The 20,066-nt window shown below is 41.1% G+C and overlaps 1 long non-coding RNA gene across 1 annotated transcript; it reads right to left on the reverse strand.

Annotated features, from left to right (window-relative positions):
- Positions 16,528–18,781, reverse strand: LOC109947094. Its single transcript, XR_002270086.1, has 3 exons — positions 18,256–18,781; positions 18,046–18,114; positions 16,528–17,275 (listed from the first exon to the last, which is right to left on the reverse strand). It is a non-coding gene; the product is annotated as an uncharacterized LOC109947094 (long non-coding RNA).

Consider the following 20,066-nt stretch of genomic DNA (forward strand, 5'->3'; position numbering starts at 1 on the left):
TGAAGTTAGGCATCACCGTGAATGAATTGTCTCGAAGTCGTCTCATGATTCAAGGCTTCAACCAAGGAGGGCAAAGGGCCATGGGCATGATCAGAATTGAGCTCGTGATAGGTGACTTAAAGTCAAACACCCTATTTCACGTGATTTATGCTAAGACTTCCTACAATCTTCTCTTAGAAAGGCCGTGGGTACATGAAAATGGGATAGTGCCTTCAACTTTACATCAATGTTTCAAATTTTATAGAGGTGGAGTGAAGAAAATCCTAGGTGATGTAAAACCATTTACCGAAGCTGAATCCTATTTCACCGACGCCAAGTTTTACATCGATGAAGACATGGCATCTGAAGTTATTCCCGTTGAGGTTCACTCAACAGGCAAGGCCATACCAAGAAGAGATGAGCATTCAAAGTGCCCTCCCATTGAAGAAAATGACGATATGCAGTTAAAAAGCACTTCGTCTAGACAAATGGGATCATCATCAATAGATTCACAAAAGGTGCCTATTCCTGTTCTTCGTTATGTCTCGTCATCTTGACGGAAGGAAGCCTACCCAACAGACCTTAGTCTTTAGCCGCATCAAAAGCTATTAAGAGAGACTCAGTGTTTGACCGTTTAGCCAAGCCTACCTAACAGACCTTAGTCTTTAGCCACATCAAAGAATCAACATCACGACCCTCTGTGTTCAAAAGGATATCTGGATATAAGAGTCAAAGGGGAATTCAATTAGCTCCACGCAGATCGACGCTAGAAAGACTCAGAGTTCCAAGCCAGCCGTCTGAAGAGAAAATCCAGCGAGAGTTGAAAAATAGAGTTCATGTTGATTCGACAGAAGATAATGAAATTTAGAGCCTAATCCCGTCACGTATGAAACGTCACTCAATATTAGATGTAACTTCAGGTGACCAACTCAAAGTAAAATGATGAACAATCATACATACTTGGAAAACTTTGAGTCCACAAAACAAAAGTGACGATGAAGAAACAGAGGTCTAAGCTGTTCATCACGTGACGATTAAAGAGCTCGATGAAGAGGAACCTTTCGAGGATGAAGTTTATGATGCCCCTGCCACACTAGAAGATAAGGGCAAGCGACTGTGGATGAATTAAAATAACTGAACTTGGCAACAAATGAAGACCCAAGACCTATCTTTGTTAGTGCACTTCTGAATCCTAGTGAAGAGGAATCATATCATCAACTGTTACTTGAGTATAAAGATGTCTTTGCTTGGATGTATAAGGAAATGCCAGGCGCCTCGATCCGAAAGTTGCTATCCATCACCTTGCAGTCAAGCCTGGAATGCGTCCAATCAAACAAACTCAACGTCGCTTCTGCCCGGAGCTTCTAGGTTAAATCAAAGCAGAAGTTGACAAGTTAATCGCTGCCGGATTTATTAGGGAGGTGAAATACCAAACATGGATAGCGAACATTCTTCCGGTGAAGAAGAAGATCATTGGACAAATTCGTATTTGTGTTGACTTCCGAGACTTATACGAGGCTTGCCCGAAGGATGACTTTCCATTGCCTATAATTGAGCTCATGGTCGATGCAACCACAGGTCATGAAGCCTTATCTTTCATGGATGGTTCATCTGGATACAATCAAATAAGAATGTCACCAAAGGATGAAGAACTCACAGCTTTTCACACTCCGAAAGGAATTTACTGTTACAGGTGTTCACCCGTTTTATGTTTGTTCCTGTGATGGTAGGGCAAAGTTCCACATTGCCTTGAAAACCATTGACTGGTCAACAAGTCAACTTTCTTTAGTGTGCGAGCGTGCCACTGCTAGCAATGAGAAATTCTAGCAGACTTATTAAAAATAGATTACTTGCGGCCCAAGTTACTAATTTCTAAACAAGCAATTGTGAATTTGGGTGAGGAATATCTCCCAAGTAAGTTCTTTTCTTGCCACAGACTGGTGAGGACTTCATAATTTTTCACAGTATAAAACTGGTAGTTCTGGCCAGAATATATGATAAGATAGCGAACTGTTTTAGGCAGAAATGCCTTTTACAAAACTCAAAAGAAAAGGAAGTTATCTATTTTGGCAAGTGAAACTATCAACAGTCAGTTCTAAGGCAATCACTTCCCTGTTTTTCTTTGAAAGAAAACCTAACCCTTTTCTTTAATCTTTACCTGTTCTTTGCAATAGTCAAAAACTGCCGTGATGGTTAGTTTTGATTTTCCATACGAACAACTCCCTGCACCTTACTTATCTCTTTAGAAAATATAGCCTGCTTATCCCTTGGAAATGGCACTTGTTTTTGGAGCAGAATTTTCCGGAATATAGAAAAGGATTTTGGCCTTCTTTCTGGATTTTATAAAGACTGGAGAAATCTCTTGTGATTAGTCGATTTTGCTGACTTTTCAAAGTCAGGTAGTCACATGGGTTTGCTTCAATTTTGGGTCTTCTTGGTAGCCTAAAATATCTGACTTGGGTTTGGGCTGATTTCTCTTCTTTGCTTTCAAAGTCCAGTTTTATTCTCATGGGGTGACAGATCCTGGGTTGGGCTTTCTCGATTTTGGGCTTTCAATTCTAACTTAAATGCAAAGTCCAGATTGCTTGGGTCAAGAGGTTGCTTCGTTATTCTAGGCCTCTAATTATGGGTTGGGCGCACTGATTTTTGGCCCAATCATGAGGAGAATGCTGGTGGCTGTCAAAAAATTGACATGGCTTTTTAACATTTAGACTGGGTGTGCCAAATTAGGCCAAACAATAGGCTGATGCCATTTGGCCTTAAGAATGCAGGTGCTACCTATCAACGTGCAATGCAAAAGATCTTTGGCGACATGCTTCACAAGAATGTCGAGTGCTATGTTGATGACCTGGTGATCAAGTCACAAAGAAGAGAAGATCACTTGAAAGACTTGAGTATGGTGTTCAACAGAATGCGGAAATACCAACTCAAGATGAACCCTTTGAAGTGTGCTTTCGGCGTCACGTCAGGTAAATTTCTTGGTTTCATTGTTAAGCATTGAGGCATCAAAGTAAATCAGTCTAAGATTAAAGCCATCCGAGATATGCCCGAGCCAAGAAATTTACGTGATTTGAAAAGTTTACAAGGACGTCTTGCTTTTATTCAGCGATTCATCTCAAACTTAGTAGGGCGGTGTCAGCCATTCAGTCGCTTTATGAAAAAGGATGTCCCATTCTTTTGGGATGAGGCTTGTCACAATGCCTTTGAGAGCATAAAGATGTACTTATCGAGTTCACCACTGTTAGGAGCTCCTATTGCCGACAAACCACTCATATTGTACATTGCGGCTTAAGAGAGATCAATTGGAGTCCTGTTGGCACAAGTGAATGAGTCACATAAAGAGCAAGCACTCTACTATCTAAGTCGAACTCTTACTGGTCCCGAACTAAACTACATGCCTATAGAAAAGACGTGTCTTGCACTTGTATTTGCTATTCAAAAGTTAAGGCACTACATGCAAGCGTTCCCAGTTCATCTAATTGCACGAGTTGACTCGGTGAGGTACGTTATGTCAAAACCAGTCTTAACGGGGCGTTTGGCCAAGTGGGCATTACTTCTCAATCAATATGAAATCATCTAGACTCCAGCAAAGGCGGTTAAGGGTCAAGCTGTTGCAGACTTCCTAGCCGATCATCCAATTCCAGCAGACTAGGAAATTTTAGATGACTTACCAGACGAACAAGTCTTCTTCGCTGACGTTTCTCCTGCCTGGATGATGTTCTTTGACGGATCGGCTCATAAAGATGAGGCAGGGGCTGGTGTAGTCTTCGTATCACCCGAGAGACACGTATTACCTTATTCATTCTGTTTAAGTGAACTTTGCCCAAACAATGTTGCAGAATACCAAGCTTTGATCATAGGATTACAAATGGCCGCGGAGATGAAGATATCAGGCTTAGAAGTGTATGATGACTCCATGTTAGTGATCAACTAGCTGTTGACCCATTACGAGGTTAGGAAGCATGATCTGATTACATACCACCAAATGGCTACGCAGTTACTTGAAAATTTTGACTTCGTGATGTTGGAACATGTGCCAAGAAAAGAGAACCAAATGGCAGATGCCTTAGCCAACCTTGCCGCTACGTTGGCGTTGACAAAAGATGAAGTGGTGAATCTTCCAGTTTGCCAACGTTGGGTCGTTCCATTAGCACTTGGGGCATCGCAAGAAAGAGTCAACGTTATCTCAGTATTGTCCATTGACGTTGACGACTGGAGACAGCCTTTAATTGATTATCTTGAGCATGGGAAACTGCCAGATGAATCGAGACATCGATCAAAGGTACGACGTCGGGCACCTCAATTTATTTATTACAAGGAAATTCTCTACTGTCGTTCATTCAAAGGCGTGTTTCTAAGATGCTTGGCCGAAGAAGATGCATCCAAAATGATGGAGGAGGCTCACTCAGGTATTTGTGGAGCTCATTAATCAAGGCCAAAGCTACATTTCCAAATAAAGAGGATGGGCTACTATTGGTCGACTATAGTCAAGGAATGCATGGATTATGTGAAGAAATGTCAAGCATGTCAATTCCATGCTAACTTTATACACCAGTCGTCGGAGCCGCTACATCCCACAATTACTTCATGGCCATTTAATGCGTGGGGTCTTGATGTGGTGGGATCGAGAGCACCCAAATCTTTCGACGGTCATTCTTATATCCTTGCAGCCACAGACTACTTTTCAAAATGGGCAGAAGCTGTACCTCTAAAGGAAGTGAAGAAAGAGAACGTAGTGAGTTTATCAAAGTAAACATCTTTCATCGGTACAGTGTTCCACGACACATCATCACGGACAGTGGAAAGCCATTTTCGAACTGATTAATGGATAAATTGTGTGAAGATTTTGGTTCCAAGCAACGCAACTCTTCAATGTACAATGCCCCGGCCAACGGTCTTGTAGAAGCGTTCAACAAAACTCTTTGCAACCTGTTGAAGAAAGTTGTCTGGTGAACCAAGAGAGATTGGCATGAAAGGATAAACGAAGCATTATAGGCTTATCGGACAACATACCGGACGCCTACTCAGGCTACACCAAACTCACTTGTGTATGGCGTAGAAGCAGTCTTGCCTCTAGAAAGTCAAATTCCATCACTAAGGATGGCCATACAAGAGGGATTGACTGATGAAAAGAATGCGAAGCTACGTCTCCAAGACTTAAAAGCACTAGATGAAAAGAGACTCGAAACGCAACAACGCGTAGAGTGTTATCAAGCTCGGCTTTCGAATGCTTTTAACAAGAAAGTCCGCACCAAAATTTTTCAAGTAGGAGATCTCGTCCTCGCATTACGTAGACCTATCATCACAACACACAAAACTAGAAGCAAGTTTACTTCAAAATGGGTTGGGCCCTACGTAGTACAAGAAGTATACACAAGTGGCGCTTACAAGATTGTAGCTGAGGACGGTTTAAGAATCGGCCCTATCAACGGAAAGTTCTTGAAACGATACTATGCATGAAGTGACTACAAGCTCCTGGCCCGCATGAGCCTAAACTGCGTACGGCACCAAAAACCTGAAAGGGCAGCTCAAGCAAAAGTTAGGGCACAAAAAAAAGTTCCCTTGAACTACGTGATGACTTGATCCCTTTACATCAAGGGTACGTAGGCAGCTTGGATGAATAATTCCAAGTTCAATCACATCAAAATAAAAACAAAGGGTTTCCCCATGAATCAGAACCAGTCGAAAGAAATAATGAAATGAGAAAGTACTTTTATTTCATTATGAAAGTTAACTAGCAAACATCAACACTTTGAAAAGTTCAAAGAGAAATATAAACAAAGCAAAGAAAGTTTACAACAACAAAATTTGCTATTCCCAAGACAAGTCCCTGAAGCCGTTACGCAGTCTCTCAAAAGAAACTCGTAATGCATCCAAAGTCTCAGTATCAGCAACAGATAATACAGGAGCTCCTTCAACTACAATCTTATCCTCTCTCAAGAGGGTAACCTCACCATGATGATAAGAAAGCTATACATCACTCTCTAAAAGTGATTCATTTAGTTGATGCATCAACTCCAATTGTTCTTGTTCTCTCTTCAACTCCTCCATATGCGTGTTGGTAGATTTAAAAGACTCAAGTCTGGAAAACTGATAAGCCTTTTTAGCTTGTTGCAGTGCCAAGGCAATAGAAAGTGAAGAGTCAACTATAGCTAAACGATCGCTTTGAGCCTCGGGAGATAGCTTTTGGGAGTAAATAGAGTGTGCAAAATAATAGTCAACTGCGGTTACCATAAGTGCAATGATCATAGCTCGTAAAGATGAGACGTCCGCTCCCACATTGTCAATAGTAGTCAACAACTCGCCAAGCTCATCTTTGAATGAAGGAAGCCTTTCTAATGAAGCCTTCAAGATTATGCCTTTTATTTGGTTTCCTAAAACGGAGACTACTTTGCGAAGGGTTTTGTCTGCAACACCTAATTTGGGTTCCCCACATGACATTTCAGAAGTTGATGCATGATTAGTCAGCTTTAATAAATGTTGCTATGCAAATGAACCTACATTGACCAACGAGCAATGGTTAAGCAAATAGAATCAATGATTTCTAATTACAGAGCCTGATAATGATTGAAATCATACCTCTTAGGCTAACAGCTGAACCACTTATCTGGTGCAAAGTATCATTTTCTCCTTGGATAGGCAAATGATTAAATGGTACAAGCTCGGACACAGTAGGGACATGATGCACTACTTCTCCCTAAAATATATAATTAATTAATTAGACCACCAAACAACATAAGTAGATGTGACCTCAAATTCCCGGATATTGTCCTTAGTGGGTAGAGTTATTGTAGATGCACTGTCAATATTTAAGCATGACTTCCAATGTGAACACACTGATAGCACAGTCCCATTCCGGATGTCATCCTTAAGTTCTCCTGGCACATGTTGTACATAGCAAAACTGTCTACTGAACCGATGCTGGCTATAAGGTTGGATGACTCGGTAGTTTTCCTGTCGTAGAGAAACGAATCCGAACGAAGGCATACCAAATAGGCAAAATCTTCTTTGGAAATATTATCTTCATCAGTCAGCTATTTTCACTCTGAAAACACTCTTGCCAGACGGCTCATTTCCACTTTACCACAAATCCGGAACAAAGCTCGAGCTATTGAATCTTCAAAAAATTTCGCCGAAAGTCTTCCTGAGAACCTTGCCATGATAGGAAGACTTCTCGGAAGATGATGTAAAGTGTGTGTTGAAGTATTCGCCCAACCACCCATACACATAATCACTATGGGAAAATTGACCTTTAGCTTTGGAGAATCTCCGTTGCTAAAGGTACCCAAGAACCGAAGTATTGGGAACCGATGCATATGATATAGTGATACGCTTCGGACATTCCCTGTCGCTAAAGATTATTTATGACTTTGCTCTAAACTTAATGGCAGATGCGTAAGTTGTTACCATATGCCAAAAGGAGCGTTGACCTCCGATGCCTAAACATTTAATAGCATCAGGGAATATATCAGCATTGATGCTAAATACTCATTATAGCATTAAGGGTTTTGATTATACTGAAGCGTGTTCTGACTTACCACTTCAGAAAAGATGCCACTAGTGTTGCAAATTATGGTTTACTTATTCGTTTTTTATGCTTATGCTGAAGTGAAAAGCCAACAAATAGTTTGACTTTCTACAAATATTATTGACCCTTCGGATTATAGGCTTCGGTTCCCACAGAGTGCTGATGTTGTTTTTAATTTTTAACTTCAGTTGTTATGGCAAAATTGAGGTTGTTATACACAATAGACTTCGTTGTTACTTATAAAGTGTAAACAATTTCCATGTTTCACATCATATATTACTAGCTTATGTCTCAAATAAGAGGCATCTCATCCATTTCATATATATTGCCATTGCAACATAAAAAAACATTCCTATATATGTAAACTTATGAGTTCTGCCAGTAAACCAAAATTCATACACCATCCATACATAAATAAGCAAAATACTACCAAAACAAGGAGAATTTTCAAACTCAAATCCACTCTAGCACATGACTTGCCCATTCTGTTCACCAGTTTCGTGTTTGTTCCTGTGATGGTAGGGTAAAGTTCCCCATTACCTTGAAAACCATTGTCTGGTCAATAAGTCAACTTTCTTTAGTGTGTGAGCGTGCCACTGCTAGTAATGAAAAATCCTAGTAGACTTCAAAAATAGATAACTTGTGCCCCATGTTACTGATTTCTAAACAAGCAAATGTGAATTTGGGTGAGGAATATCTCCCAAGTAAGTCCTGTTCTTGCCTCAGATTGATGATGACTTCATAATTTTTCACAGTACAATATTGGTAGTACTGCCTTTTACAAAACTTAAAAGGGAAAAGCCAACTCTAGTGACTCTTCTGTCTCTGTTGGAGCTAGCTTCCGTTGCTGGTTTGCCTCTCTTCTGCTCTGGCCAATTTAAGTTGATCATGTTGACTTGTGGTTGGGAAAAAGGGTCTGTTGTAACTGATGGAGGCTTCTCCGCTAGTTGTAGCCTTCCTGCTGTTATTCCTTCCTGTATGACATCCCTGAAAACAACACAACTATTGGTGGAATGGTTCCAAGAGCTGTGCCACCTGCAATATTGTCTGCCCTTGAGTTCTTCTGGCTTAGGCAACCTGTGGGGTGTCTCTATTGCCTTATGTAGTAGCATCTCATCAAACAAAGCATCTATCTTGGTTAGATCGAAGGAATAGACCTTGTTCTGTGTTGGTTTGTTTGTAACAAACCGTCCTGTGAATGGTGGTGGCTTCTGGTCTTTTAGTGGCTTTGTAAGAGCCTTGCAGCTGATGGGATGTTTCAACTTTGCCATTTCTACCACTGCAATCTCTCTTTCCTCCGAGCCTTCTGTGTCTTCTTCAGATTCTACCTCAACCAAATGTACCGAAGAAGAAGGGGTCTTATAGTATGTCCCTTTGGAAGAGTTCCTCCTCTGTTGTCCTTCCCTGAGCAGCTCCTCATATTTAGATGCTTTGTCTGCCAGTTCTGCCAGATCTCCAAATAGCATCCCATCAAATCTTTTTCTAAGAGAGATTTTAAGGGTAGTTTGAGCCATCTGGATGAAGTGCCTTTCTTCCATAGGGATTCGGCTCAAATATTTGGGTTCAGGCCCCATGGGAGGCCTGCTGACGCTGTTGGTGACTACCATAAAGGGAAGAATCGAGAGAGATTGGCCAAGCCTTTCACCATTCCTACTGCCACGATTAACCAGAATTGTTCTTTCTTCAATTTTTTAAAGAAGTTTAGCAGTGAAATGGACAAGGATCAGCAACACATGTTGTTCCTTGTATACTGGTTGAACAGGTTCGTTTTCCCCAACCGCTCCTCGGCAGTTCTGCTAGAATACAAGCTCTTGGCAGAGGCCTTGCACAATCATGCTGATGTGGGACTTGGCCCCACAGTTCTGGCTCACCTGTACAAGAACCTTCATAGCGCCGCTCTGGAGAATCCACGAAATATCTCTGCACCTAGCGCATTCTGGATTATCCAAATTTGGCTGCAGGTTTATTTCCCAGAACTGAGGTTCTCAAACATTGTTCTGCCTGAAGACCAGGTTATGGCTGTCCCCTTAATGTCGGCAGAGGTGCCTAAGCGCTCTATTGAAAAATACCTCATGTTTTTTAAGCACTGTACCAAGAGGTCTGCTGCTTAGTGGCAAGTGGTACTTAGAAGAACATACCCTTGGTTCCAGCCTGGACACAGAATCTTTGAGAAGGAGCCGGAAGAGGAGGAAGCAAAAATTGATTTCAGAAAAAGGTTTCTGAGTGTGACGCTACCCCGGGACATGCCTTTTGGTGGGGTTAAGCCTCCTAATTACCACTTGGGAGCAGAGGTCTATCATCCCAACTTCTGTGCCAGGTAGCTTGGTTGTCCCCAGCTAATCCCTCTCAAGTCTTACAGGAGTTGCAATCGTGCTACCTTGTGGAGGGACTTAGATGATCTAGATCTGCACGAGGACTGTAGGTGCTCAGTGAACAAGATTAAAAACAGTGTGAACGCCTCTATGCATCCTGGGAGCCTAACTCCTGCAGTTCTGGTGAGTTTGATGCCTGGTGGAAAGCTCGTTTTGCCGGCCTGCCAGATGCTAGTATTGCTGTGAAGACACTATTTGAGACTTGGGATGCTGGGACTGTTTTGGCAGAACCAGAAGCCAAAAAATTTATAGTGCAGATGGTCAAAGGCATAAATGCTCAAGTGATTGAAGGTAAAATTTCCAGTTCTGCTCCTTTGTTTTAGGTTTCTATATTCTGAGATGTGCCTTAACTTCATTCTGCCTGTTTGTCTCAGATCCCTCTATGATGAGCAATCTGGGGAGACAAACCGTTCATCTATTCGAAAACACCCTTGTCCTGGGTCCTCATTGGTTTGGCTATGTGCCGGGAGAAATGGCCGATTTGTTCAAGGAAGATGATGAGGCCCCCTCTGTGCCTTTAAAGTTCTACGGCTCTGGCTTCTCAAACCTGGGTCAGTAAGAAATTGAGTCGTTCCTACCCTTCGAGTGAAGTTAGGAACAGGGCAATGAGGTGGTATGATTGGATTGACAGACTTCTTCTGCGGCATGGAGCTTACTAGAAGAAGGCTGGAATTTACGATGCAATTCTTCTATCTAAAAATTCTGTGAATAGAGACGAGAACCTACTGGCCGTTGCTTTATGCTCCTGGAACTCCACCAGCAACACCTTCGATTTCCGTCTAGGTCCCATGACTCCAACTGTTCTCCGAGAAGTTCTGGAGTCAGAAGAAAGTGACGCCAGAGAATCAGCCCATGGCAGCACCGGAAGCAGACATTTCAAGTCTGGCTCTAGGAGGTTGAATCGGATACAGGAAGCTGTGTTTAGAAAGAAGGCCACAGCACAAAAGAGCCAGGATACTCTGAACAACATGACAGCCATGATGCAATGGCAAGTTAACAGGCAGTTCAGGAAGGACCGAGAGGCTGCTATAGCCAGAATTCCAAACCCAGATGTAGTGGTCCAATAGCTAGACCTCCCTTATGGACCTCCACCAGGACTGGCATGGCCATACTAAGAGAACCTCTCATCGCACAAATAGCTGGAATAACAGGGCATGGAGATATCCAAGCTAGACAGGGAGGAGGAGCCCTTCCCGTCCAAGAGCATGAGGGTCCAGTTCGGCCAGAAGGCCCTGCACCAGTTTAGGTCCAACAGAATCAACCAAAACCTCCACCTATTCCACAACCTGCGGCCCTACGTGATCAGCCCCTGCCACTTCTGCCTGAGGCACCAGTTGTGTTGCCCTACAGACCTAGAAGGATGGACCCTAATTCGTTCCCTCCACTAGTCAGAGGCAGGAGAGGCAGAGGAGGAGTTTACCCCTTCGCCAACAATGACAAGAATAGATTGGGGGCAAACTGGAGGAATCATCCAGATTTTGATAAAGAGGAAGTTCTGCCCAGGCCATTCAGAATGGAGCACAGGATTGACCACGACTAGCCAGAACAGGGACAAAATCTGCACCCTGTCAATGCTTTAAATGACATGGGGGCACTCCAAAGAATGATCAAAGAAATGATGGAGCCTGAAGCCAGAAGAGGAGAAAGGCCTACCAATAGAAAACCATATCCAGTGCAAAGCCATAGAAAATAACCCTCTGTTAAAACTGAGGCTTTTTGGAAACTCTCTATGCGGACAAGCCTTCACCTGGTACACCAGTCTACCAGCTAACTCTGTTCAAACCTGGGAGCAAATGGAAAATGTTTTCCATGACTACTATTTCAGGATCCAGCCAGAAGTCACAATTAGTGATCTTGCTGCCCTCAAGCAGAGTGAAGATGAACCTACTCAGGACTTCATAACCAGATTCAGAAAGCTTAAGATGAAATGCCGAATCCCTATGGAAGAAAGGTACTTCATCCAGATGGCTTAAACCGCCCTTAAAATCTCTCTGAGAAAAAGATTTGATGGGATGCTATTTGGAGATCTGGCAGAACTGGCAGACAAAGCATCTAAATATGAGGAGCTGCTCAGGGAAGAACAACAGAGGAGGAACTCTTCCAAAGGGACATACTACAAGACCCCTTCTTCTTCGGTACATTTAGTTGAGGTAGAATCTGAGGAAGACACAGAGGCTCGGAGGAAAGAGAGATTGCAGCGGTAGAAATGGAAAAGTTGAAACATCCCATCAGCTGCAAGGCTCTTACAAAGCCACCAAAAGACCAGAAGCCACCACCATTCATAGGAGGGTTTGTTACGAACAAACCAACACAGAACAAGGTCTATTCCTTCGATCTAACCAATATAGATGCTTTGTTTGATAAGATGCTACTACAAAAGCAATAGAGACACCCCACAAGTTGCCCAAGCCAGAAGAACTCAAGAGCACACAGTATTACAGGTGGCACAACTCTTGGAACCATTCCACCAATAGTTGTGTTGTTTTCAGGGACGTTATACAGGAAGGAATAACAGCAGGATGGCTAAAACTGGAGGAGAAGCCTTCATTAGTTACAATTGGCCCTTTTCCCCAACCACAAGTCAACATGATCAACTTAAATTGGCCAGAGCAGAAGAGAGGCAAACCAGCGATGGAAGCTAGCTCCAGCAGAGACAGAAGAGTCACAAGGGAAACTAATCGAAGGCCAAAAGCAACCATCTCAACTGGGGTAGTGCTGTGCAGCAAGTGCAAGTGTGAAAGTGAATTAGAAGTGACTCTGGACAGACAAAATCAGCCCACACCTAGCGTTTTTGACAGGATTGGAACATCATACCAACAGAGTTCTGTTCCGGTTTCATCTAAAGACAGAACCAGACAGAAGGACTATCTTAGGCCTACTCAGCGCAGCAGAAGAATGGCAGAGCAGCCAAAGAAAGAAATATCAATTAAGATGCCCGGAAATGACAAGCCCTTGGAAACTATCATAGAAGGCAGGTGGTATTCTGTTGGAAAAAGCGGTAGACCAACTCTGGAGCTAACCAGAACGCAAAAAAGGAAGGTTCAAAGGCAATACTGCACCTTTCTCAAAAACAGGAGTGACACACAGGTACTTCCAGAGACCAGTTCTGCCAGAAGAGGGAAAAGTCCAGAAATAGCTCATCAGGCAGCGCAAAGAACATATCAACCACAAGAGCTGATAAAGACAGAATCTCCAAGCAGATCTTCCTTCCACCCTGCCTCATCCTCAGTTAATCAACTGGAACCTTCACAAGTACAAGGTGAATCCAAACCTATTCTAGTGGAAGGACAAGAAGACTGGACTGAAGAGTATGAAGAGGAGAAGTTAGACTATGAACCATCTGCAGACGACCAGGTTACACTCCTGAAACAGGAGAACAAGAGGACTGGACAGAAGAGTATGGGGAAGAACAGATGGAATATGATGGAGAACTAGATGAGGAAACTGAGGCTTTTGGTGCAGAATTAGAAAGCCTGTTGCAGGGTGATGTAGGCATTAACGTGGTGTTCATCTTGCCGGAAAGATTCAGGGTAGCAGAAGGGCAAGAAAATACTCTGGAGGGAGACGTGTTCTCCCAAGAAAGTTTTGAGTGCAGGTTGGCAGAAATAGAGGAAGCACCAGAACAGCAAACAACTACTGATAAAACAGGCAGAACTGTCATGAAACCGGCCGCAGAACAACTTTGTTTCTCCAAACCAACCAAGGAAATGGCTAATCACCTTAGACCTCTGTTCATAACAGCAAACTTTGGGGGTATTCCTATTCCCAAAGTGATGGTGGATGGAGGTGTAACCATTAATCTCCTACCTCACAGACTGCTGAGCAAGATGGGCAGAACAGAGAAGGAACTAATTCCAACACGCTTGACTGTCACCAACTTTGCTGGGGGCATCACTAAGACTCATGGAATCCTAGATGTGGACGTTATAGTTGGAACCCAGGAGCTGAAGATTGCATTTGTTGTGGTAGACACTACTTCTACCACTTATAATGCATTGCTTGGCAGGGACTGGATCCACCAAAGTCTATGTGTTCCTTCCACTCTACATCAGCAATTAGCCCTTTGGAATGAAGAAGGTTTCATGGAGATAGTAGAGGCCGATCCACGGCCATTCCTGCTTTATACCATGTGCTTTGAGGCCAGGTACTATCATGATGATCTTGGTCCTTTCACATTCTTTGGAGTCTACCAGAACGGCCGCCCCTATAGTGTCACGGCCCAGAGACTCATTGAAGATGGTCTAGCCAGTTCTCTAGAAGATTGGAATAGACCTTTTGTTCTAAACCTCCAGGACTCTGATGTTTAGTCTCAATCAACAAGAAAGGGATCGAGCTGCAACAATCTGATCCATTACAAAAAGATTGTTGATATATTGGGAAGAAAGGAAGCTCTTTATGCAGAATCCAGCCATCAATATGGCAGAATTCACCCATGAGAGTACGCAAGAACAAGAAGAGAGTTTACAGGAGGAAGTATTAGATTTTGCACCAGCAGCACTAGATGATTCTTTACCAGATTTGGAAGATCCATTGCAGGAGATAAACTTAGGGACAGAAGAGGATCCAAGACCCACTTTCATTAGTGCACTGTTGAACAAACCACTCAAGAGTGAAATCATTGCACTTCTGCATGATTTTAGAGATTTTTTTGCTTGGCATTGTCATGAGACGCCTGGATTAGATAGAAAACTGGTGGAACATAAGCTGCCAATCAAAGAAGGCTACCTTCCAGTTAAATAGGCCAGAAGAAGGATGTCTATGGAAACAGAACTGAAAGTCAAGGAAGAAAATAGAAAGATTGCTCAAGGCAGGATTCATCAGACTAGTCATTTATGCTGATTGGCTAGCCAATATTGTGCCAGTTCTGAAGAGAAAAACAGGAGTAGTTAGGATCTGTGTAGATTACAGGAATCTAAATGAAGCATCCCCTAAGGATGAATATCCTATGCCAACTTTTTATGGATGGCAATGCAGGATATAATCAAATTATGGTAGCAGAAGAAGACATCCATAAGACTGCCTTCATGTGCCCAGGACATATAGGTGCTTTTGAATACACTGTAATGCCTTTTGGGAGAAATGATAGGTTTTTTTTTTGTGGATTGGGCCCAACTCACTTTTATCGATCTGCTTAGTTTGTAATTGCCATTTATTTTTGGCATTTTTTACAATTCTGTTCGTGGGAAGTTGGAAAGAAGGGAGTTTTGTTCATATTTAATTAGCCGTTAGAACCCAGTTCCCCACGAAGCCTAATCAAATAGGCAGACGTGCACTAGTGCAACAGCAGGAATTGGCGCGCATCATTTATTGGCCAATCATTAAGTTTGAAACCATTTTTTAAACGAATCAGACTTAAGGGGTCATTGTTTGGGCCAAAAGAAATCCGAAAGCACCAGCCCACTTCTCACAAAGAAGCCCAGGAACAGGAAAACAGAAGAACGGGCCTTGACTCCAAAAGAAAAGCCCAATCCATGTCAGAGATCAACACAAGCATAGAATCTCCCAAAATTTCCACATATTGGATTCCTAATTCCACCAGCATCTCAAGGCCAATGATTAAAGCTTCGTATTCAGCCCTGTTGTTGCTGCACTGGAAATCTAATTGGAAAGAATAACAATATTTGATCCCTAATGGTTCTTCCAAAACAATCCCTGCCCCAGAGGCTACATCAATCTTTGATCCATCAAAGTATAGTTTCCAATGTGTGAGGTGAACTGAATAGATGGGATTGTTGGGGCAAGTATGAGCTCTAGTAAATAGATCTGCATTTACTATGTCTAAAGAATCCATATTTTCAATTTCTTCTCCTGGATGATCTGCTAGAAAATCTGCTACAGCTTGTCGTTTGACAGCTTTCTGAGGAACATATTTGAAAGCAAATTATGTTAAAGCCATAGTCCATTTGCTAATTCTGCCTTTCAACATTGGTCTTGTTAGCATGTATTTAATCAGGTCTGTATTGGCAATGATGTAGATGGTGAATGGCAGCATGTAGTGTCTGAGTTTTACAACAGTGAAGTATAAGGCTAGGCAAAGTCTTTCAATTACAGAATACTTCCTTTTTTACTTCTGTCAGAGTTCTGCTCAGATAGTAGACTGCCTGTTCCTTCCCTTCCTTGTTATCTTGAACTAATAGACTCCCAATGGACACTTCTGATGCAGACACATAGAGTTTGAGCGGCCTGCCTCTCTTTGGTGGGGACAGAAATGGTGGATTTGAGAGGTAGTGCTTGATTTCCTCAAAAGCCTGTTGGTGCTTTTCCTCCCACTCAAAAGTCTGTTCCTGTTTCAACCTTAGCAAGGAGGAGAAAGGCTGGATTTTTCCTGTAGAATTGGATATGAATCTTCTTAGAAAGTTAATTTTTCCTAGAAGACTCTGCGGTTCTTTCTTGTTCCGGGGTGATAGAGCTTCTATGATGGATTTTGCTTTGTTTTTGTCAATCTCTATGCCCCTTTGGTGGACCAAGAAACCTAAGAAATTTCCTGCTTGAACTCCAAAAACACATTTTTTGGGGTTCATTTTCAATTTATGTTGTCTCATCCTTAGGAATGTCTTTCTTAGGTTTGATACATGATCTCCCTCTTCTAGGGATTTGATCACCACGTCATCTATATATACCTCTAGAGAATGACCTATCATATCATGGAAAACAGAATTCATTGCTCTTTGATAAATGGCTCCTGCATTTCTTAAGCCAAAAGGCATTACTGTGTATTCAAAAACACCTATATGTCCTGGACACAAGAAGGCTGTTTTATGAATGTCTTCTTCTGCTACCATAATTTGATTATATCTTGCATTGCCATCCATAAAAGATAGCATTTGGTTATGAGCAGTTCCATCTACCAGCATATCTGCCATTGGCATAAGATATTCATCCTTGAGGGATGCTTCATTTAGATTCATGTAATCTACACAAATCCTAACTGCTCATGTTTTTCTCTTTAGAACTGGCACAATATTGGCTATCCAATCAGCATAAATGGCTGGTCTGAAATTGTTGACTTTTTCAAAGTCTTTTAGATAGTCACGTGGGCTTCCTTAAGAATAGGTTCCTAAAGTCCGCCACATTGTTCCTGGGATTTTGAGAGAAATGGTAGGTTTTTTTTGTAGACTGGGCCCAACTCACTTTTATCGATCTGCTTAGTTTGTAATTGCCATTTATTTTTGGCGTTTTTTAAAATTATGTTCTTTTAAAAAAGATATGGGTCTCTGACTTGGATTGGGCTTTTCTTTTGGAGTCAAGGCCCAGTCTTCTGTTTTCCTATTCCTGGGCTTATTTGTTAGAAGTGGGCTGGTGCTTTTGGATTTCTTTTGGCCCAAACACATTCATCTTGAACCTCGTCCAATTCCATTTGGGCGTAAAATGCCTTCTTTTTCCCACTTCTCGCATACTGAAATTAAATGAAAAGACCATATAAGATTAAGAAAAAGTATAAAAAAATCTTTAACAAGAAGCTAAAGAAAAACTATATAAAATCTTTGACAAGAAGCTATGCACAATCTTTAACAAGCTAAAGAAAAACTATATAAAATCTTTGACAAGAAGCTATGCACAATCTTTAACAAGAAGCTAAAGAAAAACAAAAATACCAATGAAACACTCAGAAAAGGCAAATTTCTGTTGAAATTAAAATTGAACAAACTAGCACATTAGAAAATTTTGATATCCATTCACCTCCTTCCGATTTATTACTACTAATAAGGGCAACCGGCTCCATCATTACAAGTTATTGGCTAAACAAAGGGGAACCACTGACAGTTACAAACTAAGCACATAAAAGTTGAAGATAACTAAGAAATCTTTTAGAGCACATTTAAAGTATTGCTCAGTTTTTTCATAATCAAGAATGCCCTTCAGAAATTTAAGCAAAAGTGGACCTTGAAATGTCACTAGAGCCAAATATTCCTTATGAAAGAGATACAACCAGATACAATTGGATAAGCAGGTAGTTTTTAAAGTTTTAATACAGCAATCACATACAACCAAGTTTAAAAAGCAATAAACAATCAACATTCATCACCCAGTTTTTCTAGATAAAGGGCTTTAAAAAGTTTCAAACTTTGGATATAAAAGTGATTAATTAAAACCTCATCACATCAGCAATTAAAAAATAAAAAAAAAACCACATCTACATTAAAGAATTCAAGTTCATGATCTTACCTCAATATCCAATACTACTTAACTCCCATGCATGATAAACTTCTGCTTCAAAAGCTTGAGCATTTTGACCTGAAACACAATTGCCAGACTCTCATAATCAGGATTCAAACAAAGAAAGCAAAATGATACAACCAAAACCATCCAATTTGCTTTCTTTTTATTTTTGCTCAATTTTCTCGGAGACCAAACAACAAATAAGCATATGGGTACCTCAAAAACAGAGCTTATGGCCTTCCAAAGTGGGCAACAAGAACTGAAATGGTCTTGACTCTTGAGGACCAACAGTTGAGATAAAGTTTTGTAGCAAACAGTTTTCTGAGTGTAGCCTTCTCTGCATGTTATCTAATCATTAAATATACATTATTAAAAGTAATTTGGTTTTATTATTATGAATTATTCATTCTATTTTTGAAGTGTTCAAGGAGGGAGAAATCATTGTCTTTTTATCTAGCTTGACCGAGCATTTACTCATGCATTCTAGGTCCTTGGTTTGATTCCGTAAAAAAAAAAAAAAAAAAGATAAAAATCTCCAACATACCTGCCATCATACATTTGTCCATACATAAACTTACTTGAAATGAATGAACCACATTTTGATTCATCTACTTAATCCCCAAAAATGGAAGCTGAAACAAACTACATGTAGAGACTATGTTGCATGACAGTGAAAGAAGTAATATCTTCTTCAAAAGCATGCACATCAGCCAACAGGTTCTTTTCTATATCGATCCAAAATCTAAGGACAACAACATTCCTTTTGTTAAAAACTAAGCCATGCACTTATCAAAAATTGGGAAAATCTCATAGATTATAAGCATAGTGGATCAAACTTGACTCAATATGGTTCTTGGAATTCACATTTACAAGTATGCCTTGGTTCTCCACAAACTGAACACAAATATCACCAAATAATATTACATGAAAATTACCACACACAAACAAAAACAGCTGGAAATTGAAGAAATTATACATGATATTTTATACAGAATATTTAAACACATGAATTTGTCTGCAAAGAAGAAGAAGAAATTTGTCTGGAAGACTATAATTTTTTTATTTTTGATGCTTCAAATACACAAGATAGAGTAAGATCAGACAGAAAGACAGAGAGACAACAATCCAGTTGAAGACAGAAAAAGACAGAGTAAGATTAGAGAAAGTACCAAATAAATTGAAACCCTAACTGAAATAATCTCACCTAGAGGACGACAATGACGAGAAAGGGGACTCCGTTGGGGAAGAGGACGCTGACGAAGAAGGTTAACGAAGGGTCTCCGATGGCTCTTCTCGACGAGGAAGAGGACTTCCATGGCTCTCTCTTTTAGGGTTTAGGAATAGATGACGTCAGAGATGGAGCACAGAGAAGAAATCGGTGAAGAAGAGAGATGGTGAAGGTGAGAGGGATGAAAGAGTGATTGTGACTGTGGGTATTGCAAGATAGGGTTAAGGGTGACTCTGGGTATCGCAAGAGAGAAGAAAGGGAGTTTGAAGGTGAGAAGGTTGAGAGTGACTATGACTGGGTATCGCAAGAGAGAAGAGAGGGAGTCTAATTTTTGGCCAAAAATATGAGAGGGAGTCTGAAATATTCACGAGGGAGTGAAATTTTTTTAGCGAAAAATCACTGCAGCGGTCAACTATGCTTTTGGCATCGGTGCTAAATGTACTACTTAAATTTGTTTTTTGCAGAACCATTTTACGCGTCAATATATTTATACCATAGATGCTAAATATAATCAACGGCATCGATGGGAAAAACCAAAATTTTGTGTTGATGCCTTTATATACGTTTAGTCTTATTATTTATAAAATCGATGCGTAATATACTAATAGCATCCGTTTTTTATTTCACCGATGTCTATGTAGTGTTGCGGAAAGTAAAACTTGGCATAGTGAATGGAAAGGAAGAACAATTGTGCAATTTTCTGGATCATCTGCGCTAGAAATATCATTTAGCCCCGTATAAATGTTGGCCAATACTGGAACTGCTAGGCCAAATGATACACCATGTGCCATTCAACTGG

Source organism: Prunus persica, chromosome G2 (genome assembly GCF_000346465.2).
Source record: "Prunus persica cultivar Lovell chromosome G2, Prunus_persica_NCBIv2, whole genome shotgun sequence".
Classification (NCBI taxonomy): Eukaryota; Viridiplantae; Streptophyta; class Magnoliopsida; order Rosales; family Rosaceae; genus Prunus; species Prunus persica.